This window comes from Melanerpes formicivorus, unplaced genomic scaffold, assembly GCF_026170545.1.
Source record: "Melanerpes formicivorus ecotype bairdi unplaced genomic scaffold, bMelFor1.0.p_v2 SCAF_25, whole genome shotgun sequence".
Classification (NCBI taxonomy): domain Eukaryota; kingdom Metazoa; phylum Chordata; class Aves; order Piciformes; family Picidae; genus Melanerpes; species Melanerpes formicivorus.
This window is the reverse complement of record NW_027142377.1, coordinates 86,265-112,702: the sequence shown is the minus strand read 5'-3', so window position 1 is coordinate 112,702 and position 26,438 is coordinate 86,265.

The window sequence follows — 26,438 nt, the reverse complement described above, 5'->3', positions numbered from 1 at the left end:
ACAAGCAGATTGGCCAGATCAGCTCTAAGAAAAATCAATAGTAGCTGCAGGATCTAAAATTAAGGCAAGCCTGGGTTTGATGCTTTCAGTACATGCAGTACATTAAACCTGGCACCAGCCCAACGGAACACGAAGTACTGGTGGACAATAACTGCCAAGAGCTAGAAATACGGCACTTCATCTCTAAAGAACAAGCAGAGTGCCTCAGACCACTTCAGCTTCATGCATCTGAAAAAACAACTAAGTCCAACCAAGGTGATCTTTCCGAGGGAACGCTGTATGAAACCTAATTGGTGTGCTTTGGGCAGCGCTGAACCGAGCGTAGGCTGAGCAGTGGGCTCGGGGCCTGTCGCCTCTGGGGCGCCTTGCACTGCTGCCAAAGGTTACCAGCAGATGTGGTAACTCCCCAGGCTGCAAAGCACGGTGTGCTCTTCTCCCTTAGCATCAGTTTTGGCTCTTAGCTAAGCCCTGTACCTGGTCCTTGGTCACACTGACAGAGGGGAGGCAGAGCTGGGAAGCATGAACTCAGGGAGCTCACACTGGCACCAGCAGTTTCTTCAAGCACCTTCACATTCCTCATTACTTGAGATGCCCCAAAGTAAAGCAAGATTTGATTAGTAACTGAACACTGATCTGCATTGCTCTGTAGCAGCCTCCAAATATTGGCAAATTAATCATCAACACCTGTGAATTCCTTACCTTCATCAAAACAAGCACAGAGGGGAAAGAAGATAAGCCATCTGGGGCTCTGGAGATATCATCCCAGCACTTTGGGTTTCTCTCCCTGCCACCCCTGACACACTGAGCTGCTGCCAGGCCAGAAGAGTGGAGTGCAGCCTTAGCTTTATCAGACTTCCTGCTGTTCTGTCTGGGAGGGCTCTCACAGAGCTCCAAAGGAATGGGGAGGGAGCACACCCCTCCTGTCTTTAAGCACAGTAGGAGGTGATGGCACAGAAGGATCACAGCCCTAGCCCTGCAAGAGGGCAACAAAGGGCAAGGAAGCTGGGGAAGGGTCTGGAGAACAGGGCTGGGGAGGAGCAGCTGAGGGACCTGGGGGGGTTTAGTCTGGAGAAAAGGAAGCTGAGGGGAGACCTCATTGCTCTCTACAGCTCCCTGAAAGGAGGCTGGAGCCAGGTGGGGGTTGGTCTCTTCTCCCCAGGAAGAAGTGACAGGAGAGGAAAAGGCTTCAAGTTTCACCAGAGCAGGTTTCAGTTGGACATCAGAAGAAACTTCTTCCCTGAAAGGGTTCCCAAATCCTGGCACAGGTTGCCCAGGGAGGTGTTTGCCCATCCCTAGAGGTGTTTTGAAGAGGCAGGGAAGTGGTGCTGAGGGCCATGGGTTAGTCCCAGCCTTGGCAGAATTAGAGGATGGTTGGAGTGGATGATCTGAAAGGGCTTTTCCAAACAAAATGATGCTGGGATGCTAAGAGAAAACAGGTGATGCAACTGCTGCCCACAGTGAGGCAAGAAGCTTCTCATGCCACCTCACTCTACATGCAAGCCCAGCACTGCCTTTCGAGCTGCTGCTTCTTGATGCATGAGGTTTGGAAGTAAGTACCAAAAGGGCCAGAAAAATGTAAGCATTGATCCTCTTCATTACTAGAAGCAGTTTATTACTGTAAAATAATAGCAGCAGGGCTACAATACTCTAAGAGACTGAAAGGCACCAGACACTTGCTACACAGAGTTATTGTGTCCATCTGCTCTGCTGAGACCCCACTAGAGCAGTTCTGGAGCCCCCAACACAAGAAGTACATGGAACTGCTGGAGCGAGTCCAGAGGAGGCCATGAAGATGATCAGAGAGCTGGAGCATCACCTATGGGGATAGGCTGGTGGGGTTTGGGGTGTTCAGCCTGAAAAAGGCTCCAGGGAGACCTTAGAGCAGCCTTCCAGTACCTGAAGGGGACTACACAAGAGCTAGGAAGGGACTTTCTACCAGGGCTTGCAGTGATAGGATGAAGGGCAATGGCTTTGAGCTCTGTGTTCTCATCTGCTGTTCAGAAAGCCTCAGACAAATCTAACTCACTGGCCACACTACTGCCTGCAAAAACACACACAGGGCAAGGAAGAATAGAATAGACTAGACTAGACCAGACCAGGTTGGAAGAGACCTTCAAGATCATCGTGTCCAACCCATCAACCAATCCAACACCACCTAATCAACTAAACCATGCAACCAAGCACCCTAACAAGTCTCCTCCTGAACACCTCCAGTGATGGTGACTCCACCACCTCCCCAAGCAGCCCAGTACAATGGCAAACCACTCTCTGTGTAAAACTTCCTCCTAACCTCCAGCCTAAACCTCCCCTGGTGCAGCCTCAGACTGTGTCCTCTTGTTCTGGTGCTGGCTGCCTGGGAGGAGAGACCAACCCCTGCCTGTCTACAACCTCCCTTAAAGTAGTTGTAGAGAGCAAGAAGGTCTCCCCTGAGCCTCCTCTTCTCCAGGCTAAGCAACCCCAGCTCCCTCAGCCTCTCCTCACAGGGCTGCGTTCCAAGTCCTTCACCAACTTTGTTGCCCTTCTCTGGACACGCTCCAGCAAGTCAACCTCCTTCCTAAACTGAGGAAGATGGGTAAGAATTGAAGCTAGTCATGCACTGCTCTTTGAATGATGGAGTTCCTCAGCTTCAGTGTGTGGCTTGAAGCCTCAACAGAATAACACATCACTTCTTGAAAGAACAAAACAACCCAACCCAGCTGCTCCCCCCCCACACCCTGCATGGGACACTTCCAGCCCCCTGCAACCACCTCAGGTTTACAGAGACCTCAAGCAAGAGGCAACAGCCCTTGCTGCAGCAGAGGGGAAACCCTGCTGGATTGCTATTTCACATCCAGCACCAAGTGAATGCTGAAGTAATTGATGTGGGCTATCAGCAGCATAGTAATTACCTTATTAAAAAATAATGTGGATGAGGGAACAAAGATCCAGTGTGATGGATCCACCTCCCAGAGAAGTCAGGAGGAGATGGCTGTGAAAGCCACCTAAAGCACAACAGTGTGATAACTGTGTTCAGACTAGTAAGCATTAAAATATCATTTGTCTTAAACACACTCTGCTAAGCCCAAGGGTTGGACTTGATGATCTTAAAGGTCTTCTCCAAGTGAAGGGATTCCATGATTCTCTGTGGGTTTATATGTATATATAGCCACATGTAATGGTTGAACACTGTAAAGTGCTGGGAGAGCAGACTGGAGTAGTCCTCAGCACTACCATCATAGATTTGCCTCAATAGTACCACAGAAGCAAAATGACAAATCCTGGGGTGCATTCAGAAGAGTGTGGCCAGCAGGTCAAGGGAGGTTCTTCTCCCCTTCTGCTCTGCTCAGGCCTCATCTGGAATATTGTGCCCAGTTCTGGGCTCCCCAGTCAAGGAGGACAAGGAACTACTGGAGAGAGTCCAGCAGAGAGCCACTGAGCTGCTGAGGGCACTGAACAGCACCTTGTGAGGAGAGGCTGAGAGCCCTGGGGCTGCTTAGCCTGGAGAGGAGCAGCCTGAGGGGGAGCTCAGAAATGCTGATAGACAGCTGAAGGGTGAGCGGCAGGAGGCTGGGGCCAAACTCTTCTCAGTGGTGCCCGGGGACAGGGCAAGAGGCAGTGGACACAGACTGGAATGCAGCAGCTTCATGGAAACATAAGGCAAAAGTTCTTCCCTGTGAGGGTGGCAGAGCACTGGGGCAGGCTGCCCAGAGAGGCTGTGGAGTCTCCATCTCTGGAGGCATTCCAGATCCACCTGGACATGTTCCTGTGTGATCTGCTCTGGGTAACCCTGCTCTAGGAAGGGGTTTGGGCCTAGATGATCTTCAGAGGTCCCTTCCAACCCCTCCCTTCTGTGAAACACTATGAAAGCCCCAAAGCAGAACCTCTTTGGTTATGTCTGCTCTCTGAGTTAAAAAAAAATAAAACCTTTAGGTATTTTCCCTGTTAAAAAGCAGTTTTTACTGATTGCCCTCAGAAGTTTCAAGGAATTTGAGCTGGATCTCTCCCAGCTCTTTGCTGAAGGTCTGTCAAACAAACATCCCCTAACACCTGCAAGTAGCAGGTGCTGAATTTAGGTGTTAGCACAGTGACTCAGTTTAAAGTGTCACTAAGAGCTTCCCTCCCTCTCTAACTTCAACTTCTAATCATCACTACTGATGTTAGAAATATTTTAATATGACAGAGTCAATTAAACAGCACCTGAATCCAAGGGGACAACAAGCCAGAAATGTTTTCTGGGTGAAAAATAGAGAGGTCTCTGTGCCTGGCTTGAATTCATCACTTGAAAGCAGCAAAGGACAAAGGAGTAAGGCACTGAACCACCAGATCAGTAACCAGTGCACAGCACTGCTCCTCCTCTTCTCCAGCCCAAACTGACCAGCCTCCTGGCAGCTCAAGCCCAGGCTGTGTCATGGAGCTAAGACTGGGCCACCTGACACCCAGGCACAGAAGACACATACTGGAGTATAACCAGTTCAAGGGCAAACATACCCTAGGGAGCCAGGCAGGGGCAGCCAAGGTACTCATGACACTTGGGGGCATCATACAGCTTCCTGTAAAGCCCTGAACACAGCCTTTCTATATCTGAAGCCAAATTACCATCAGGGTAAGATGGAAATAGCAGCACTGATTGAACAGTCCATAACTCTGTCTTCCCATGCACAAACACTCAATGACTCTGCCTTCCCACACAAGGAACTCCAACAGCTTCTCTTAGAGCACTGGGACACCCTTAGTGGCACGTTCCATCTTCTCTCCTAAACACACAACACAGCACTGGCTGAGCAGAAAGCAGCAGCAGACACTCTACCTGTCACACTAGCTAAGGGTTGAGGCCCCCTGCTCTCTTTCACTCCAGAAGTTCAAAGTCATCTGCTGCTAGCCTGGAAATACACCAACCACCTAACTCCAGCAACTCAAATATCTGCCTGCATTTATTCTCTTCCATGTTGAGCATTCCTCAGAGCATTTACAGTGGCTCTGGGAACAAGCAGAGCAAGCCAAACAAAGGGAAACTCTCTTAGCAGGAAGCGGCAGCAGGGACATGTTGTTAGAATTAAGCTGATCCCAAGACGTGCATTGCAGGAGGAAAATGAGCAGCCAGTCCTCAAAGTTCCCAGAGCAAATCACTTTACAGTAAGCCTCCATGCATGAGGCATTCTGAGTTATTTCCCCTAACCTCACACCAAATAAATAGCTCAGCTCTATGATAGGCCAGGGGAGCCTTTCCTTGTCTTCCCAGTCGAACCCCCTGTTCAGCCACCATAAAAGCACTCTGTGTCCTCGTGAGAATCCCTCACTGAGCTACAGCTGCTTCAGGTATGTGGAAAGGATGTCAAGGTAGCACCAGAAAAAAAATATCTCAGCCTTCATGTGAGCCTTGAGATTTCTTAGCAGGAATTCTTCAGGGCCCACTTTTATCACAGAATGGCTCAGGCTGGAAGAGACCTCAGAGATCAGCTAATCCAACCCCCTGCCATGGGCAGGGACACCTCTCAACTAGTCCAGGTTACTCAAGGTCTTATCCAACCTGCCCTTGAACATCTCCAGGCAGGAGGCATCCATAGCCTCTCTGGACAATCCATTCCAGAGCCTTGCCACCCTCATAGTGAAGAATTTCTTCCTCAGATCCAATCTAAACCTATTCTCCTCCAATTTCAATCCATTTCCCCTTGGCCTATCAGTGGGCACTCTTGTCAGAAGTTCCTCTGCAGCCTTCCTGTAGGATCCCTTCAGGTACTGGAAGGCAACTCTAAGGTCCTGCCCAGAATCTTCTCCAGGCTGAACACCCCCAGCTTCCTCAGCCTGTCCTCACAGCAGAGCTGCTCCAGCCCTTGGATCATCTTTGTGGCCTCCTCTGGACTTGTTCCAACAGCTCAGTGTCCTTCTCCTGGGGACAGGGGAACAAGGTAGGGTTGGAAGCGAGGTCTCAGCAGAGCAGAGCCAAGGGGCAGAATCCCCTCTCTTGCCCTGCTGCCCACACTCCTCTGGCAGCAGCCCAGCACACAGCTGCCTGCTGGGCTGCAGGAGGGCACTGCTGGTTCCTGGGGAGCTTCTCAGCAGCAACACCCCAAAGTCCTCAGATCCAATCTAAACCTATTGTCCTTCAATTTAAATCCTTTTCACCTCCTTCTCTCAGTGGACACTCTTGTGAAAAGTCCCTCTGCAGCCTTCCTGTAGGTTCCCTCTTATCATTTAACACAAACTATTTGTCTCAGGACAAAGAAAATAGAGGCAAAGTAACTCAAGTTTGTACTGTTTTAAAATCAAGTCTTTACTACTTCATGCTGCTCAGCCACTAAAAGCAGTGGGAACTGTGGGCAGGGAAGGTGGGCACTTTGAGGCAGACCTGTAACCAGCAGAGTGGCATGATGTTAACACAAGAAAGGGAACTACAAACATTACATCCTCCTTTTGCTACTAGCTTAATGCTGTCTTCCAGCACCCCAAGAGACTCAATGGCCAAGGGGCCATGTGTGTAGGCTACACAGGCACATTAGCTCCCATACCTGAAGTCCACAATTTCATCTAGGAGCTTCCTGTCCTGCCCAGTCAGTGCTGATCACTTGGGCAAAGATGACAGAAAGATTTCACAGAGAACAACTGGTTGGAAGCAACCTCCAAGCTCATCCACTCCAACCCTTGCCCCAGCACTGCAGGGTCACCACTAAACCATGTCCCTAAACAACAGCTCCACAGGCTGCTTGAATGCCTCAAGGGATGGTGATTCCCAGCACTGCCCTGGGCAGATCACTCCAATGCTTGAGAACCCTCTCTGTGAAGAAATATGCCTTGAGATCCAGTCTGAACTTCCCCTGGTGCTGCTTGGAACCATTTCCTCTGGTCTTGTTGCTTGCCACCAAGGAAAAGAGGCTGGCTAGATCTAATCCAAAGATGCCAGTTTTGCTATCCTGACCCAAAGAACCACCAACCCACTAGGTGTTGTTGACCCACCTAGAGGACACCTTGTTACCATCCTAGAGGACAAGCTGGCAGGAGGGAAGGAGAGCTGCTACCTTCCAGCTGCTCATCAATCCATCCAGATGAGCTGTTGGACAATGAAGCAGGAGCTCTGTAGCGGCAAGCCAGGCCCACACTCAAATCAGGACACCATGTTTACTCTCACTATGCCTCTAGAGACCCCTTCACAGGAACAAACTCAACATTCAATCTCTATCACTGACCTTAGCCATGAAGCAAGGCAAACAGGCATCCCAGCTCAGATAAGTGCTTGTGATCGAGTCCAGTTGGTCAAACAGCTGAAGAAACATTGCACACTTGAAATGCAAGCAGCTAAGGACATCCAGGCAGATGAATCACAAAATCACCAAGGTTGGAAGAGACCTCAAAGATCATCAAGTCCATCAGCAGTGAAAGCAAAACCCCACTGGTAAGAGACTGATGGAAGACAATTTTGGACAGGCAGAGGATTGTGTTGTCTTTAGCATTTTTTTCTGGGCTTTGGGTTCTTTTTCTAACCTTCTCTTCAAGCCCTAGCTCAAATAAACTCTTTCACAAAGAATCTTACTTGATCAACTTGCTCCAAACCCAGATACTGCAATTCACTGCAAAATACTCTCTCACAGAATTGTTTCAGGTGGAAAAACCCTTTAAGGTCAAGCCCAACCTCTGCCAAGGCTGGGGCTAAACCATGCCCCTTAGCACCACATCTCTGCCTCTTTGAAACACCTCCACCTAGAGAGCAGGTCTTGGAGAGCAGCTGAGGGAACTGGGATGGTTTAGCCTGGAGAGGAGGCAGCCACGGGGAGGCCTTTTGGCTCTCCACAATACCCTGAAAGGAGGCTGGAACCTGGTGGGGGTTGGCATCTTCTCCATAGCAACAAGTAATAGGAGGAGGGCAAGGGGAGTTCCCCAAGTTGACCCAGGGCAGGTTTAGATTGAACATGAGAAGAAACTTCTTGACTGAAAAGGGCTCTCAAATACTGAAACAGGCTGCCCAGGGAGGTGTGGTTGAATGCCCATCCCTGGAGGTGCTTCAAAGAGGCAGAGATGTGGTGCCAAGGCCTGTGGTTTAGCCCCAGCCTTGGCAGAGTTAGAGAATGTTTGGACTGGATGAGCTTAAAGGGCTTTTCCAACCCAAAGGGCTCTATGGTTCTCTCTCTGAACACCTGAAGGAACTTGTCCCAAAGCCAGCACATCTCTCCTTTCACATCTCTGCAATTCATCTGCCACAAACAAGGCTGGCACAGATTGGTGTTGCTGTATAGACCACATACAGGAGCCAGCACGACACATCCGGAGCCTTCTACAACAGACTCCGCTGGGGAACGAGGAAAGTATTGCAATGTGAGTGTGAATCTTCCCAACAGAACTAATGATGGCACCAGAGCTGGTAGTTTTGGCCACTCCTGCTCTGACAACTGCCACACACCTTCAACTAGAAGAGCAAACTGATAGGATACTCCCCCCACTCCTGAAAGCACAGCCAGGAGTGCACTGCAACCTTCAGCCCTCTCTGCTCTCAAGTACAAGAGGATCGAGCCCCAAATCCAGCATTTATCCACGAGTGTACCAAGGCTGGCAGGCAAATCTCGTGACTGACTCCAGCAGCAAGGTCAGCAGCCTCACATTTGTCACCTTTTCACAGCCTGAACTGTGTTGCTGCGTGGCAGGGCCCCGAGGACATCGTCAGCCTCTAACCAAACGCTTCCAGCTGGGTCGATATCCTCAGTTGAAATGAAAGGCTTACACCTGAGCCCACATTCCAGAACACCACCTGGCAGCAGTTACACCTCGCATGCCAGTCAGGAGACACTGCTGGAGCAAGACTGGCACTGATGACCACCTACCCTCAGCACAGGACAGCAGACTTTTCTGGCAGAACCTGTAGTTCTCAGTCACCTATTTTTACATCCATTCATGACCACAGGGTTATTCCAGCAAGACCATTGGAAGCAGCTAGCAACATCTGGTGCTCCAAACACCATGACCCGGGTCAGCAAAAAGAAGTCCAGGGTGCAGGGCTCGCCTACACAGCCCATAAACCACACACTTAGCACTCTTTTTTTCTCTCCATGAAGCAAGATCTCCAAGCAGGATACTTAGAAATGAACACATCCATAATGCAAGGCTGTCATTCTTTAGGCAAATCAATGTTAGTGTCAACAGACTTCTCTGGTGCTTCCTCCTAAAAGCAGTGTAGAGCTTTCTTTTTTGGTGGCTTAAGGAGTATTTCCTAGCATGCCAAAGAACTGGGGCCTTTTTTAAGCTGGAAGGCAGGGGTTTAAAATCCATCCATTCAAGCACTGTAAACAAGAAACACTCACAACCACTCATGACTGTCAGAACTGCCACCTCCACGGCACAACATTTAAAGCCAAAAAGAACACGCCACAGTACTGCCCTGTTTCTCCAGCAGCACAGGGAGAGGGGAGCCCACCCTACCAGCTGCCCAAGGACTCTTGGGTGACACAGAGCCACTTCAGCTTTGCCCAACAGATACAATTTGCCTTTCAGGGGATGAGAACTCGGCTGCTCTTTCAGCTTCTTGCCCATGAACCTTTCCACCCAGTCAGGCTGACTGGGTGCCGCGTGTGACGCACCAGCAGTTTCAGGAGCAAGGAAGAGGACATTTACTGCTGCAAACTGTTAACCAGTAGGTTGAAAGGAAACAGAAACTAGATCAGAACAGGCTTACTCTTTTTTCCCCCAGTGAAACTCTCTCAGCAGCACATAACAGCACCCAACCTACTTCCTGCACCGTTCCTTCGTCAAGAGAAGCGAGGGCAGTTTGTCAGCACGCTTATGAATCCGCAGAGCAAGGAACAAACGTCTGGGAAGCAAGGGAGCTGGACCTTTTCCTCTTGATGCCACCTACAGCCAAAACTTGGACAGCCTAACCACCAAGATGCATAGTGACCAGCACCTCCAGCTACTGCTACCCTGCAGGAATTCCTCATCAGCTGTGCAATTTTGCTTACGAGCAGGCACCGAAGGGTGACGCTGATTGCTCGTCAGATACCCTCATTCTTCCTCCCCGGAGGAGCAAACAGCTTTGGTTTGCTGCTCTTCTGTATGTTATCATAGTATCATTCAGGGTTGGAAGGGACCACAAGGATCAGCTAGTTCCAAACCCCCTGCCATGGGCAGGGACACCCCACACTAGATCAGGCTGGACAGAGCCTCATCCAGCCTGGGCTTAAACACCTCCAGGGACAGGGCCTCGACCACCTCCCTGGACAACCCATTCCGGGGTTTCACCACTCTCATGGTGAAGAACTTCCTCCTCACATCCAGCCTGAATCTCCCCACCTCCAGCTTCATTCCATTCCCCCTAGTCCTATCACTGCCTGAGATCCTGAGCAGTCCCTCCCCAGCCTTCCTGTAGGCCCCCTTCAGATACTGGAAGGCCACAATTAGGTCACCTCAGAGCCTTCTCTTCTCCAGACTGAACAGCCCCAACCCCTTCAGTCTGTCCTCATAGGAGAGGTGCTCCAGCCCTCTGATCATCCTTGTGGCCCTTCTCTGGACACGTTCCAGCACCTCCACATCCCTCTTGTAATAGGGGCTCCAGAACTGGAGGCAGTACTCCAGGTGGGGTCTCACCAGGGCTGATTAGAGGGGGAGGATCACCTCCCTCGACCTGCTAGCCACACTTCTCCTGATGCAGCCCAGGATCTGATTGGCTTTGCAGGCTGCAAGTGCACACTGAGAGCTCATGTTGAGCTTTTTGTCCACCAGCACCCCCAAGTCTCTCTCCTCAGGGCTACTTTCCAGCCAGTTACTGCCCAGCCTGTATTTGTGCCTGGGATTGCCTCGACCCAGATGCAAGACCCTGCCCTTGCTCTTATTGAACTTCATGAGGTTGGCTTGAGCTCCAGCCTGAGAAGACATTTTACATCCACATGTAACTGCAAGGAATTCCCCCCAAACAAGTCCAAGAGTTTTCAGTGCCACTGCTTTCACAAAGGTGATGCTTCGGGTTGCATCTACGCAGCAGGGAGTCACTACCTCTAAACCCTGAAGTGAAAGGATCCTGTTTTTCCACGCCTCGTTTCCTAACAGCAACCAATACTGACACCAAAAACGCAACCTGGCTATTGCCTTAGCTGCCACACCAGCTCCAAATGTTCATTTCCACGATGAGCACGGGCACAGTCACCCCTTGGCTGCATTGAGAAACCCCTTCCAGTGTCTGGCAAGAAATTCTTCAGGAACACTTCGCCATCACCGAGGTGCTCACACAAGTGGAAGTCATCTGAAACAGGAGACGTTTCAGCTTAAGGTTCTCAGCGGGTGTCCATATACAACCACCTCCCGCCCGGCCATTCATACCGCTTCAAAAGAACTCAGGACGCTTCTCTCACACGGCACTTGGAGAAGTCTGCTTTTTCCAACGAGGAGCGCTCATTTCTTTTTCTACAAACCAGGCTTTTTCTTGGTGGGAAGGAGGGCAGGGACATGGAGAGGGAGGGAGAGGGGGGAAGCCTCTCACGCAGCCATCAGCGCTCTGGCACTACATTACTCCCCAACCAGACGTGTGGGTCTAACAACACGCAGCCGCACGGGACCTCACGGCAACGCAGGCAAACAAAAAGCCCTGGCGAGCTGCAGCTTCCATCTCCCCCAACCTCCCGCTGCCTTCCGGCACAAAAAAAAGAAGCAACAGGGCACCCGACTGCTGCCTTGGTGGAAAAAAAAAAACACCAAACCCATCGTTTAAAACATGAAAAGCTGCTGAACACAAACCGGAAATGACCTTTTTTTACCTCTGCCTCTCTCCCTGCTCTCCCCCCCCCTTCCCCATGTTAGAAATGGGGAAAAATAACCCCATCAGCCTTCGGATGCGCTCTGCCTAGCTGAAACGCATTCTGATCTTACCGGCCCGCTGGTGTGCTTTCCAGGAGTCCCAGCGAAAACAAAAGGGGGTGGGGGGGGAGCCTTTAGAAGGGGAGGCCAGAAACAGGAGCGTTACAGCTAAGCCTGCTTCTGGCTTGCAAGCGTTCTAGAAGCTGCCTTTTGCAGAGGCAAAGTAGCTGCAGGGTTTTTGAGGGGGTAGTTAAAACAAAAATGAAGGGGGCGAGGTTGGGGGGGGGGAGAAGGGAACAAGCTGTCAGTATAAAAATACGGTGATGGCTTAGAAATGTCCCTCTTGAGGGGCAAAAAATATTCAGCTGAAAAACACTCCTTTCCCCCCCACACACACCTTAAGATCTCTTTAAGATCTCTTTTAAGATCTCTTAAAAATCTTCTCCATGGCTGCTACAGGCAGAAACGTCCCCCTGCTATTAGCCCTTCCCGAAATCGCACTAACAACACGGAAACAAAAGAAAACACAACCAAAAAAAAAAAGAGAGCAGAGCGAAAAGAAAAACCCCGGTGAAAGTTGCGCTGGACGGCAGGCTGCTCACAAAAGAGCCAAGGAAAGAAACCTTGCAATCCCACCCCCACCCGAAGCTTAAAAAGACAACTTACCTACCGGCTATCTGGATTCTTCCAGAGTAAAAAAAACAACATCAGATTTCGGAAGAGGCAAAAAAAAAACCCAACCGACCCCCCAGGAAAAAAAAAAACCACCCACCCCAGCACGCTTTCCCACCCAGATCGCACAGATAAACGACGGCAAAACCAAACACCCCTTTGTTGTGTTTCCAACCGCCTGCCTGCTGCTGCTGCTCCGGCTCTAGGGGCTGCGTTATACGGGGGGGGGGAGCCTGCACTGGAGGAGTGGAAGGGGGTCACGACTCTTCCCCTCTCCTCTCCCCTCCCGCCCCCTGTGTCCTGTCCCCCCCCCCGCCCCCCCAAAAAAAAAGCAGCGTAAAAAAAAAAGACAATAATAATCCGCGGGTTCCAAATGCTGAGCGACTGATTGATTCCTTTTGTCGGTTTGCTTTTTTTTCCACCACCCCCCGTCTCCACCGCGCTGTTCCGCTCCCCCGGCGGCTCAGCACCCCCCCGGGCTCCACGGCGGCGCTTCCCCAGCCGCGCATCCCCAGCCCCGCGCAGCGGGCACCCGGCCGGCTCCGGGGCGGATGGCGGGGGAAGAGGGTTGCGAGTTAAACCAAAGGAAAAAAAAAACCCATCGGAATAAAAATACTTAAAAAAAAGCAACAACAATAACGATGAAAAGGCAACAAACTTCCGCAAGTCCCAGGAGAAAAGAAAAAAAAAAAGGGGGTGAAAAGAAAAAGCCGCAAAAAAAAAACCACCCCAGCGGTGCCAAGGCGCGGCACAAAGGGCGCAGGCCGGCGCGGAAGGCGGCTGAGAGGCGGCGGCAGCCCGAGGAAGCGGGCGGCCCCCCCTCCCCCCCCCCCCCCCCGGGCAGGCCCCCCCCGGCGACACGGACGGGCCTCTGTCGCGACAGAAGCGATACTCACCCCAGGGCAGGAAGGAAGCAGGCAGCCTCACGCCAGCTCAATCGCTACTCCCCGAGGCGGCGGGGGGGGGGGACACACCGGGAGGTGGGAGGAAGGCAAAAGGGACAGCCTCGGAGCCTCCGCAGGGCCGCAGGGAGGACGATAGCCCCGGCTGGGCGAGCGGAGAAGGAGCCTCCGCAGCGCTCCCTCCCCACCGCGGGGGCTGCGGCGAGAGACAAACGGGGAAGCAGCCAGAGAGAAGAAGCCCGAGCGATGCCGGTCCGCGCCGCCCTCACAACGACGGCCGCCGCCGCTGCTGCTCCGCCGCCTCGGCTCTGCTCCGCGCCGCCCGCCCTCTGCCTCGACGGCAACCGCTCGCTCACGCACGCCACCGGCGGGGCGGGGCCGGCAGAGGCGTCACGGGGGCGCGCCCGCCGCCCCGGGGCAGGATGGGAGTTGTAGTGCTGCCCCCTGGCGCGCCGGAGGGCGCAGGCAGGGGCGTGGCTGTAGACGGGGGCGGCGCACCTAGGGGGCACGCGCAGGAGGCCACCGGCTGCCTGGCCTGGATCAGCAGTGGTGTGGGCAGCAGGAGCAGGGCAGGGATTGTCCTCCTGCACTCAGCACTGGGGAGGCCACACCTGCAGTGCTGACTGCAGTTCTGGGCCCTCACTGCAAGAAGGACATTGAGGGGCTGGAGAGGGTCCAGAGAAGGGCAAGGAAGCTGGGGAAGGGTCTGGAGAGGAGCAGCTGAGGGAGCTGGGGGTGTTTAGTGTGGAGAAGAGGAGGCTGAGGGGAGACCTCCTTGCTCTCTACAGCTCACTGGGAGGAGGCTGCAGCCAGGTGGGGTTTGGACTCTGCTCCCTAGAAAGATATGACTGGAGGAGAGGAAGTGGCCTCAAGTTGCCCCAAGGGAGGTTCAGGTTGGATGACAGAAGAAACTTCTTGCCTGATAGAGGCTGCCCAGGGAGGTGGTTGAATGCCCATCCCTGGAGGTGTTTGAGAGAGGCAGAGCTGTGGTGCTGAGGGCCATGGCTCAGCCCCAGCCTTGGCACAGCTAGAGAATGGTTGGGCTGGATGATCCAAAAGGTCCTTTCCAACTGAAACAATTCTGTGACTCCATGATAAAGAATCAACAAATCATAGAATCATTTGGGTTGGATGGGATATTTCAGGGTCATATGGTCTAAACCCACTGCAATCTCCAACCAGAGCAGGCTGCTCAGAGCCCTGTCCACCCTAACCCTGAATGTCTCCCATAATGGGGCATCTACCGCTTCCTCCAGCAGCTTTGACCAGTTTCTCACCACCCTCACTGTCGAGAATTTCTTCCTCACCTCCAGTCTCAATCTGCCCTCCTCAAGCTTCAATCCATTCCCTCTCATCCTGTCACTCCCAGCCCTTATCAAAAGTCCCTCACCAGCTCTCCTGGAGCCCCCTCAGGTACTGGAAGGCTGCTCTAAGGTCTCCCCAGAGCCTTCTCTTCTCCAACTCCCTCAGCCTGTCCCCATATTGGAGGTGCTTCTCTCCTGTGATCATCTTCATGTCCTCCTCTGGATCTTCTCCAACAGTTCCATGTCCTTCTTGTCTTCACTTGGGGAAAAAAAAACATGGCCCTGCCCCAGCATGGCACACAAAGTCAACAGGGAGGTTGTCATGTCCATCACAGCAAGAGCTGCTGGTTAGCAAGAAGCAGGGGCGGTGCTGGGCCGTGTATGCACAGCCCTACCAGTTCTTAACCTGAGTTTCAGTGGCCCTGGGATTTTTTAAAGAGAGATCAAGAAACTTAACTTGAAGATCCCAGAATATAAGGGGGAAGGGTCAGGGTGATCATCCTTTCTGCACTCTGGCACCTGAAGCCATTGTTGCCTCAGAGGTGGTGTTTCTGTCAAAGAGGCCTCAACACCTGAGATCAAAATAGCCCTGCTAGTAACCCCCCCCTGCTTTTGGTGACTGCTGCAAACAAAGCCTGCCGTTACAGCTGAGCTCTCCGGGGAGCCTTTGCTGGTCTGCCTTTGGATTCGCTGTAGCTTTGTTGTCTCCACTCATCAGCCCATTATCTCTTCTTGATTTCCAGCTTAGGTAGTTATGGCCCTCTGATCACCACGGGGCAAGGCATACCTTCAGCCTTGAGAAGGAGCAGACTCTACATCTCCCTGTAGCTGCCAGTGCTGTCAGTTCCCATGGGACTTAGCCATGAGTGAGTAATGAGCATGTGTGTGGGCATGTGGAAGATAGGTGGTGGGTAATGGCGGTGTGAAGGTGTGGGTGGAGAAGCTCCTGGCATGAGCCCTGCTACCGACAGCCTGCTGGGTCCCACCTGGGAAGAGCCTCTCCTCCCAGGGACCACAATGAAGGCCAAAAACTGGGCAAGATGCAGCGGGGAAGAATGTGAGAGAGAGGTGGAAAGCCACGGTGATTGTGGGCAGACATCACACCAGGATGAGCCCAGTGCTGCCTGCCCACTGTGTGCTGCCTTACGTGCTCAGAGCTTTGCATGTCATGAATCACTTGCCACACATGATGTGACACTGTTGATAGATCTCATTGTTATCTAATTTACCAGAGGAGGCTGAGGCATGCAGAGGTGAACATCATGCCTGGGGCATCCTGGGGCTAGATTGCAGGAGACCTCACACTGCTGTCCCGTGCTTACTTTATTAAACCATATAGGAATTAGGTGCAGCTGGCAGAAGCTGGAGAAGGGTGAAAGAAGCCTGGGGGGAGAGGACAAGCTGGGCATTTACAGTACAAAGCCTTGCCCCTAGCATTCATGCCCTGACCCAGCCAACAGTTCCTCCTTCCATGTGGAATGGGGTCCTGTTTAGCTCACGTGAGCTGCTCCCAGTTGCTGTCACCTGCTGCACTCTTCCATTGGTAGCTGCTGGATTTATCACTTTGACCCTCGGGAGGCATTTCCCTGATTTCACCAGGCCATGCTGCCCTCCCTCAGAACCCAAAGCACCCATAAAGGGTTGCAAGCACACCAGCATCCCTGCTGCAGCCTTGTCTCTGCTGCCTCAGGGACCAGGCTCAGGGGCTACGGTGCCGGAATCAAACCTAGCCGTCCCAGGAGAGCAGCCACAGCAGGACCAGAGCTCACACTTCATTACTGATCCTCTTGGTAACTCTAGATTAGCACCTTCATGATAAGTAGCCTTTGATGGACTTTTGTGTCATGAATTGGCCCAAACCCTCCTTAAATCTGTGCAAGCACAACCTCCTGCCTCAGCCCCTCTTGCAGTTCCCTTCCCCATCCCCATCCTGCCTTGGGGCTCATTTCTTCTTGAAACACAGTTCAGAGGAAGCCTAAGAGACAAATCAGCTTTACAAAACATTCCTCTTGTGGGAGGAACAATTTTCAGAAGGCTTTTCTTTCCTCACTTTCCCCCCCCCCCCCCAAATAAAAAGGAAACAGCTGAGTTTAGTGGCTGCTTTGGCTATTTCCTTATATTTAACATATGTCAGAATCAGTCAGGGTTGGAAGGGACCACAAGGATCATCTAGTTCCAACCCCCCTGCCATGGGCAGGGACACCCCACACTAGATCAGCCTGGCCAGAGCCTCATCCAGCTTGGTCCTAAACACCTCCAGGGACAGGGCCTCAACCACCTCCCTGGACAACCCATTCCAGGGCTTCACCACTCTCATGGGGAAGAACTTCCTCCTCACATCCAGCCTGAATCTCCCCACCTCCAGCTTCATTCTATTCCCCCTAGTCCTATCACTACCTGACATCCTGAGAAGTCCTTCCCCAGCCTTCTTGTAGGCCCCCTTCAGATACTGGAAGGCCACAATTAGGTCACCTCAGAGCCTGCACCCAGCACCATTACAGCTGGATGTTTAAAAAGCCTTCCAGGCACTTCTTCCCTTCTGTTGCCATCTCTCTTGTAGCCACAGTGCACACCTTCACTCCAGAACTTCCTCAGAGTCAGGAACATTGGGTGGACAAATGTGGAGCCTTCCACCCCCTCTGCCCTCCTACCTACTATCCTCCACGATGGCTAGGAACAGATCCCCTGTGGCAGCTTCTGCTGTCCTGGGGGCTGCACTCCACAGCAACCATGACAACCCAGGCAGGGCAAAGAGAGAGAGAAATGATCATAGAATCATCCAGGCCAGAAAGGACCTCTGAGATCATCAATTCCAGCCATGATCTCAGTCTTCAAACAGCTTGCTATGGAAAGAGAGCAACAACCACTCAAGGTTTGCAGTCCTCTGCACCATGCCCAGAGGTCTGGAGGAACTGGTGCTAAAAACTGGACTTCCTAACTCAGCTCCCTGCTGGCCTGGGGGCTGGTTTCCCCTCTGATCATACCATGTCCTCTTGTCCCATAAGCATGTTGAGACAGCAGGGAGCTGAGCATAAAAGCATAAAGAGCATAGAAGTCTTTTAGGGTAGCCAAGCTCACCCAGCACCGGGGGTAATTGGTCAGAGAAGGGAAGAGGGCTAGGCAGAGCATCACCTCTGCTGATCCATCTCAGTTCAGAGCACTTTTTTCCCTCCCAGCACTGAAACTCAGAGGAGCTCTGAAGTCATCTGTGATATTTAAACAACTCCTTTGTGTTTTCTGACAGCCATGCACTGTTCCAGCATTGGTGCCAAGCAGGCTGAGTCAAACGTACACTACAGTGACACAAGGTCCCCTCTCATCTTCCCATTACAGCATGTATGGGCCTGTGCAACCATGAAGAAGCAGTGAGCTGGCTCTTGGCCAGCTTCCTGTGCCACTCTAAGCTGCACAGGGCTCCAGTGGCAGCAGCTCATCCACACTGCACTGCTCCTCTCCCTCTTTTCAAGTCAAATCACCCCGAGCCAGAGTGGCTTCGCTGAGCTCACAGCCGTGCTGCTAAACATCCCCACCTCAAAGCAGGGAGTCACTTCAAACCTCCCCCAGTGCATCTCCTGACCATGCACCAGGTCATCTTCTAGACCTGAGTTGCTGAGTTCAGCCTGCTAGGATACTTCACCAAGTCCTCCCCAAAACTTCAGAGCTGCCCCTTGTTCCTGGGGAAGAACCAGTGTCCCCAGGAAGGTGTCCTCTCTAATCCAGCTGCCTCCTCAGGCTGTGAAACAAGGGTAGCATCACCTTTTTCATCCAACCCCTAACCTTCAGAGGGGTTCAAACCTGCACCCAAACAAACTTCACTGGGGAGCAAAGCTGCTGGAACTGAGTGTGCTGACAGGGTGCTGAGCAGCTGCCGGTGCCACAACGTGGTGCTGTGCATGCCTGCGTGGGTAGTCACTGAGGCTTGGTGCCACGAGCCGTGATTAAGTCATTAGTCAGACTTCAGTCGTGTGAAAATGTTGGAGATAAGTCAGCAGTGAGTTGCTTCTGGGGAGGCTTGAGTAAAGTAACAGCTAGCACTGGTTGGCAGGAGGTCGGAGGAGGTCTGACATAAGGCAAGATGCTGTAATCCACAGCACACTCATCATCCTGGTCATCAGATGTTGGGTTCTTCACAGAATCAGAGAATGGCAGGGGTTGGAGGGGACCTTTGGATGTCATCTAGGCCAAATCCCCTGACAGAGCAGGAGCAGCTAGAGCAGGTTTCACGGGAACGTGTCCAGGGGAGCTCAAAAGTCTCCAGAGAAGGAGACTCCACACCATCTGTGGGCAGCCTGTCCCAGCATGCTACTTGATCTGGCTCGTTGCAAACCCAACTTTGGTCCATCAAAGACTCAGCATCAAATCATGGTAGAAAAAACCTGACCATGCTAAGACTGGGAGCCCAGCAGTGGGGAATCACAGGATCAGAGGAGGTTAGGGGTTGGAAGGGACCTCCGGAGATCTTTGAGTCCAAGCCCCCTGCCAGAGCAGGACCATAGAATCCAGCACAGGTCACGCAGGAGCACATCCAGATGGGGACACCAATTCATCACTCCTCAGAGCTGGTCTGGAGGGTGAGCTTGTGAGGGCTCCCTGCACCCATAGGGTGATACCATTTCATAGGTGACCTCCACAGACCGTTTCACACTGAGGAAACCGAGGCAGATAAAAGTGCTGAGGCTTAGTGCAGAACATCACCACCATTAGGGCCAGCACAGGAGCACGAGTGGTGGTCACACTGAGACAGAATCATAGAATCCTCAAGGCTGGACAAGACCTCCAAGAACATCAAGTCCAACCATTTATCCAGCATTACTAAGTCCCCCACTAAAACAGATGATACCTTGCCCATACCTGGCAAGCAGTATGGACATCCACAGCATCCATCTCCCAGGAAGATTCAGTGTCCCTTCTCATATCCTCCTTTGAGAAGAGCAGCCACCTTCCCCTTGCCAATTTACCACTTAGAGACCAGTCCATGCCACATCCAACTCCATGCTCTCCAACCACAGGTTAGCTGAAGAAACAAAGCAGCTTTCAAGCCCATGAATCCTATGGAAACACACAGACCCCCAGAAAACAGAACCACAGAATGGGCTGGGCTGGAAGGGACCTCCCAAGCCCACTGCCACACCTGGAGTGCTGGGTTGAGTTTTGGGGCCCTCACTCCAAGAAAGACATTGAGGGGCTGGAGCAGGTCCAGAGAAGTGCAAGAAAGGGTTCTGCCCTGGGGTCAGGCTGGCATGCTCACCTTCAACCCTTCTACCAGTTTTGGTGGTGGTGAGATGCCTGCATCAAGGCCCACAGTGGCCTGGCTGTTACTGGACCTGGCAGGTCTCCTCTGGGTATCTAGAGTGCTATCCAAATGGAGGCTTGGACAACCACCAGTGATGTGGATTTCATCTTTGGAGGAGGAACTGAAGGGCTCCTATCAGCTGCAGAGGTGTTGGGCAATGAGCTCCAAGGGGTTGGGTGCCAAGCATTTCAAGTCTCTCCACTTCTCCATTTATTTGCAGGGTCCAGAGGGACAGGGCTAGCAGCACCTTTTGGTCTTGCTTTTCTAGACCATGGTCTAGAGAGTCTGCATGGTCCTACCACCGATTTAGGGTTTCCTTTTGCTTTTAGGGGCACTGCAGGATTTGGGGGATCACAGAATCATTTCAGTTGGGAAAGCCCTTTCAGTCCAACCATTCTCTAACTCTGCCAAGGCTGGGGCTAAGCCATGGCCCTCAGCACCACAGCTCTGCCTCTCTGAAGCACCTCCAGGGATGGGCATTCAACCACCTCCTTGGGAAGCCTCTGCCAGGCTTTCAGAACCCTTTCAGGCAAGAAGTTTCTTCTAATGTCCAACCTCAACCTGCCCTGGGGCAAGCTGAGGCCATTTCCTCTTGCCAAGACTTGGCTGTTCATAGCTGTGTTTCATCACTACCCTGTCGAAGCCGATACCAAACCACTCGCTTTCACCTGAAAGATCAAAAGTGTTTCCTGACACTGCGCTTCAATTTGCATTTTCCACCCCTGAGCTTCATTTGATGTGATCCTGTCCTTTCACCCTGGAAAACTCCCCTTCTGCAGCCCCTCATTTGCACTTTGGCTTGCCTGAAGTAAATCACTGTGAGGAAAAAGCCTCGCGCTGAACGTTATCCAGACAATGAAGAACACTGCGCCCCAGGCTGGTGTCTGCAGGCCTGGGGTATGGCAGCTTGCTGCAACCCAGCTGTGAAAGCACAGGCTCACTAACAGGAACCAGCATCCCACCTTCCTAGCAAAGACTCTGCTCTTCCTGTCCACCAGCCTGGGCTCTGATAGCTTCATCAAGTCCTTTCTGAGGAAGATGCAATATCATCCCACCCACCCCTGCTGGCCTTTGACAGGACCTCATCACCTTATTGCCTCTAATGGCAGCTCTCTGATAAACAGCCCCTCAACCACAGTGGCTGTGCCTGTGACAGTAAAATAGCCTCAGCTCAGCGCTGATTTGAACCAGACCAACAAGGCCAAGCACTGCCCAGGAGTGCTTAGGAAACTGTAGGAGCTGTGGACCACTCAGAGGGGACAGCTAGAAAGGGGCCACCTTGTCTCGGGCTGCAAGAGACTTTGACAGCAGTAGCACATTGCCAGCTGGCCTCAGGATCAGCAAGCAGGCACAAGGACACAATTGATTCATGTATCTGTAGTTTGATGTTGGCCACTGACACCACCCCAGCTCATGTGCTTCCTCCACGCTGGCTACACCGATGAGTGATCAGCCTGCCGCCTACCAAGCCAAGGCTCACAGCCACGGGAAACAAGGCTTTTCCAGCATGAGAACCAGGAGAAGGAGGGTGAAGCATGCTGCTTGTTTAAAAACTTACAACCTGGTTGTTCAAAAAGGGGACTTGGAAACGAAGTCCTTTGCTCTTGGAGCGCCTCATGAGTCACTCGTACACTGAGGTGTGGTATCACAGCCTGCAGAGCTCATCAGGTCCACCCTTGCTTCGCTGCCACCATGGCAGGAGCCAAGCAGTTTTACAGGGCTGAGTGCTGACACAGGTTCTGGGTCTGGCAAATCACCCAGGGAAAATGGGCTGGCATTGACAGCCTGGCAAACCCTGGCAGGAGCAAGCCTCGCCCCGATGCAGCCCAGCCGTGCCAAGACCAGCTGCTGCCTGGGCTCTGGTGCTGGCAGAAACCATCACTCGTGTCGCTTGGAGATGGGAGTACACAGAGGCATCCAGCAGTGTCATCTTCAACCACCTGATGTACCAAAGGGAATAAAAAATAGCTGCAGAGGCAACATGAGCAAAGCATCAGGAGAGGCCCAAAGGAGGATTCTTCTGGCTGCGTGCTCACAGCAAAGCTGGGCTTTGACCTCTGGGAGGCCAGGAAATGTAGGTGTGGTGTCCACGCCTGGATCCGGTGGCAGCTTTCCCTACGTAGCAACAGTTGTTATGTAGCAATAATACTGGGTAATTCCTTGATGCACTTGAGAAATAATTAATCTGCACCTCAGCCTTGCCTGGTAGGCAGCTAAATATTTCCCTCCATGCTTTTCAGCTTGGGGGAGCGAGACCAAAAATAATTAGGCGGCTTGTCCTTGGACAGGGGCAAGGGCAGCTGCCAAGCAGTGGGGCAGTGCTCGTCAGCTGCATCAGGACAAGAGGGCTGATGCAAAGGAGAACCAAAGGAAAACCAGCATCCCCCATAGGTAATGCATCAAGAGATCCAAAGGAAGCAGATAGTTCTCAAGCCCATGAAGCAAGCCTCCCATCAGGGGGACTTTGCTGCCCGTGCTGGCATGTCACGGCTCAGTTTAATTATACTAATCACTCCCATGATGACTCCTGGCATTCACCTTCATTAGCCACAGGTGGCTGCACTCACCTGCCTCAACTTCAGAGCTATCAATGTCTGCTTTACATAGCCCACGAGGAAAATCGGCTAGGAGATGCTGTGTCTGGGCCCTCCTCTGGCATAGCTCGCCCAGAGGTGGCTGAAAGTGCAAGGCCAAGGTCAAAACTGCAGTTTGGCCCTGGCTAAGCGTGGGCATGACCTTTTTTTCTGGCTGGCATGAGGTGGGGAGAGCTTGCCTCTGTGGCACTGAGAGTAACAACTGAGTGGAAGTGGAGAGAGGGGATGATGAGCAGGGAGGACCAGGTGAAGTCACAGAGCACCATCAACACAAAGCAGGTGAAGTCCACAGCACCATCAACAGACCCAGGACTGTTTAGGCTAAGAGAGGATCTCATGAATGCTTATCTGAGGGCTGGGTGTCAAGATGAAGAGACCCAGACTCTTTTCAGTGGTGTTCTCTGACAGGCCAAGGGGCAATGGATACAAACTGGAACCCAGAAAGTTTTACCTCCACAGGAGGAAAGAATTCTTTGCTGTAAGGGTGCTAGAGGCCTGGAGCAGGCTTCCCAGAGCAGTTCTGGAGTCTCCTCTGGAGACTTTCAAGACGTGCCTGGATGTGTCCCTGTGCAGCCTGCTCTAGGTGATCCTGCTCTGGCAGGGGGTTTGCAACCTCCTGAGGTTCCCTTCCAACCCCTAACACTGAATGATTCCATGATTCTATGATCTCCCCAGCTGGCTCAGAAAGGGTGGTGTTGCTACACCTCCTGTTGCATAAACACATAGCTGATGCCACAACCAGGCTTCAGCCAAAGGGTGGTTTTGCCCCAGCATCTGTTTTCCCCAAACAAACAGAAGTCCCAGTCACACATTGGGGGTAGTTGCATTCTAAAAGCAGGCAGAGTGACAGCTGGAAGGGCAAAGCAAAAGGCAGAGAACACGTGGTGCCACAGCTACCTCTCAAAGTGCATGGCTGCAGGGTCAGAGGACAGAGCTGGACCCTGTCCCACATCCACGAGAGCCACTGAGGCTCCTCCTGAGGTCACGCTGTCCTTCCCAGCAGTGCACTTCACTTGACTTAAACCATGGTGGAGAAGAAAAAATCACCAAGCACCAGGCAGATCACAAAACCAATGAGGTGCTGCTTGGCTTTCCTTTCCTTCTGGTTGAATGTGCTGCTGACAGCTTGCAGCTCTCATCTTACTGGTTAGGCTGCTCAAGGAATGCAGAAACAAATCTTCCAGAGCTCAATTACAATCCATCAGAGACTGAAAGAGGACAATGATTTCAGATGATCTTTCAGGTCCTTTCCAAGCCAAACCATTCTATGATTTATTTCAGCCTGCCAGCAAGGAATTGTCCCCAGCATTGACCACAGGCCAAAAGACTTTCACTGCAACCTTTCTTTTCCAAAGTGTTATTTTGCAAGCTAACACCCACACAGAGATTGCATTGGGTTGGAGGAGATCCTTTAAGGTCATCTTGACCACCACCCCCCCCCCGCAGTCAGCCAGGACACCTCCAACAAGAGCAGGTGTTAAAAGTATATGATATTGCCTTTATTTGTACACAATATGGCAATATTGATCAACATATCAATAACCTTTTATTAATATGAAGATTGCCACAACTTATCAAAAGGTTTGATGTATGGTTAGAATATGTTTACAAGGGGAAGGTACAGGATGTGGGCAACTATAACAAGGAGAGCTCTGCAGAGGGACCTTGACAGGCTGGACAGATGGGCAGAGTCCAAGGGCATGAGACTGAGCACATCCAAGTGCTGGGTTCTGCACATTGGCCACAACAACCCCATGCAGTGCTACAGGCTGGGGTCAGAGTGGCTGAGAGCAGCCAGGCAGAGAGGGACCTGGGGGTACTGGTTGATAGTAGGCTGAACATGAGCCAGCAGGGTGCCCAGGTGGCCAAGAAGGCAAATGGTATCCTGGCCTGGATCAGGAACAACGTGGCCAGCAGGAGCAGGGAGGTCATTCTGCCTTGTACTCAGCACTGGTTAGGCCACACCTTGAGTCCTGTGTCCAGTTCTGGGCTCCTCAGTTTAGGAAAGATGTTGAGTTGCTGGAAGGTTCCAGAGAAGGGCAACAAAGCTGGGGAGGGGTTTGGAGCACAGCCCTGTGAGGAGAGGCTGAGGGAGCTGGGGTTGCTTAGCCTGGAGAAGAGGAGGCTCAGGGGAGACCTTATTGCTGTCTACAACTACCTGAAGGGAGGTTGTAGCCAGGTGGGGGTTGGTCTCTTCTCCCTGTCACCCAACACCAGAACAAGAGGACACAGTCTCAGGCTGCACCAGGGGAGGTTTAGGCTGAATGTTAGGAAGAAGTTCTTCACCAAGAGAGTGATTGCCCATTGGAATGTGCTGCCCAGGGAGGTGGTGGAGTCACCATCACTGGAGGTGTTTAGGAAGAGACTGGATGGGGTGCTTGGTGCCATGGTTTAGTTGATCAGATGGTGTTGGGTGATAGGTTGGACTCGATCCCAAAGGTCTCTTCCAACCTGGTTAATTCTATTCTATTCTATTCTATTCTATTCTATTCTATTCTATTCTATTCTATTCTATTCTATTCTATTCTATTCTATTCTATTCTATTCTACTCTACTCTACTCTAATTTAACTATTTGATGCAAAGTGGGAGGAACATAACAGAAGAACACCCCAGGAGCGAAATGGCTCTCGACCGCAGTGGGGGGAGACCTGACAACAACCATCAAGCCGAAGAAGCAGTGAATTAATCACTCACAGCTGGTTGTACCCAGGTAGGGAGTGCTGCTGCTGTGTACTAGAGGCTTTGGGGCGTTCTCATGTGCCAGGCACGGCAGGTTGCCGGCAGGAATGCCACGTGGTTGTTGATGGCCGCTCTGGCTTCAGCAGCCGGCGGGCTGTTAACGATGCTATCACACCGGGAGCTGGCTTTGTGCTGGGGAAACTGAGGCATGGCAAAATCCTGGTAGCAAGGGGAAGCAGGCTTGGCTCCAACTCCTAAGCTCGTGGCTTCTCTCGTGGCTTGCAGTGTGTATGCTCCTGGCTTTATCCCAGGCGCTGGACCGGGCAACTCAAGGCTATACAACTCGAGGCAACTTCAAGCTAGACAAGGTTCAAGCAGGCAAGGCTTGAAGAAGGGTTAGGCAAGGCTTGAAGAAGGGTTAGGCAAGGCTTGAAGAAGGGTTAGGCAAGGCTTGAACAAGGGTTAAGCAAGGCTTGAACAAGGGTTAAGCAAGGTTTGAACAAGGGTTAAGCAAGGGTTGAGCAAGGCTAAGCAAGGCACAAGCAAGGCAAAAGCAAGGCACAGGCAGCTAGAAATCAGCCTGTATATAAATCTTGCCCAAGATTCGATTGGGCAACTCAAACCAGCACCTAGTTACCCAATGAGAAGGGGTTCTGCCAGGCTGTGGTCAGTACACATGCCCTCACCCCAGACACAGGTTGTTTACCAGACATGCATGGTCCTGTCCCCTTTGTTCCTTTTCCCACGTTACCCTGACTTTCTGCCCGATGGAGGGGGAGAGGGGGACCATGTCTAGACACTTTAGGGTCTGCCTGGATTTGTGCTGGGGCTGTTTGGCCCTACCAAACCTGAGCAGGTTGCTCAGGGCCCCATCAAGTCTGACCTTGAATATCTCCAGGGATGGAGGCCTCAGCCACATCTCTGGGCAACCTTTTCCAGTATTTCACCACCCTCGTTGTGAAGAACTTCCTCCTGATGTGCAACTTAAATCTGCCCTGCTCCAGTTTCAAACCACTGTCCCTCGTCCTGTCACTCCCAGCCCTTGTTCAAAAGTCCCTCCCCAGCTCTTCTGTAGCTGTAGCCCCTTCAGGTACTGGAAAGCTGCTCTAAGGTCCCCTTGGAACCTTCTCTTCTCCAGGATGAACAGCTCTCTCAGCCTATCCCCACAGCAGAGGTGCTCCAGCCCTCTGATTATCTTTGTGGCCCCCTCTGTAGCCTCTCCAGCAGGTCCACGTCCTCCTTATGTT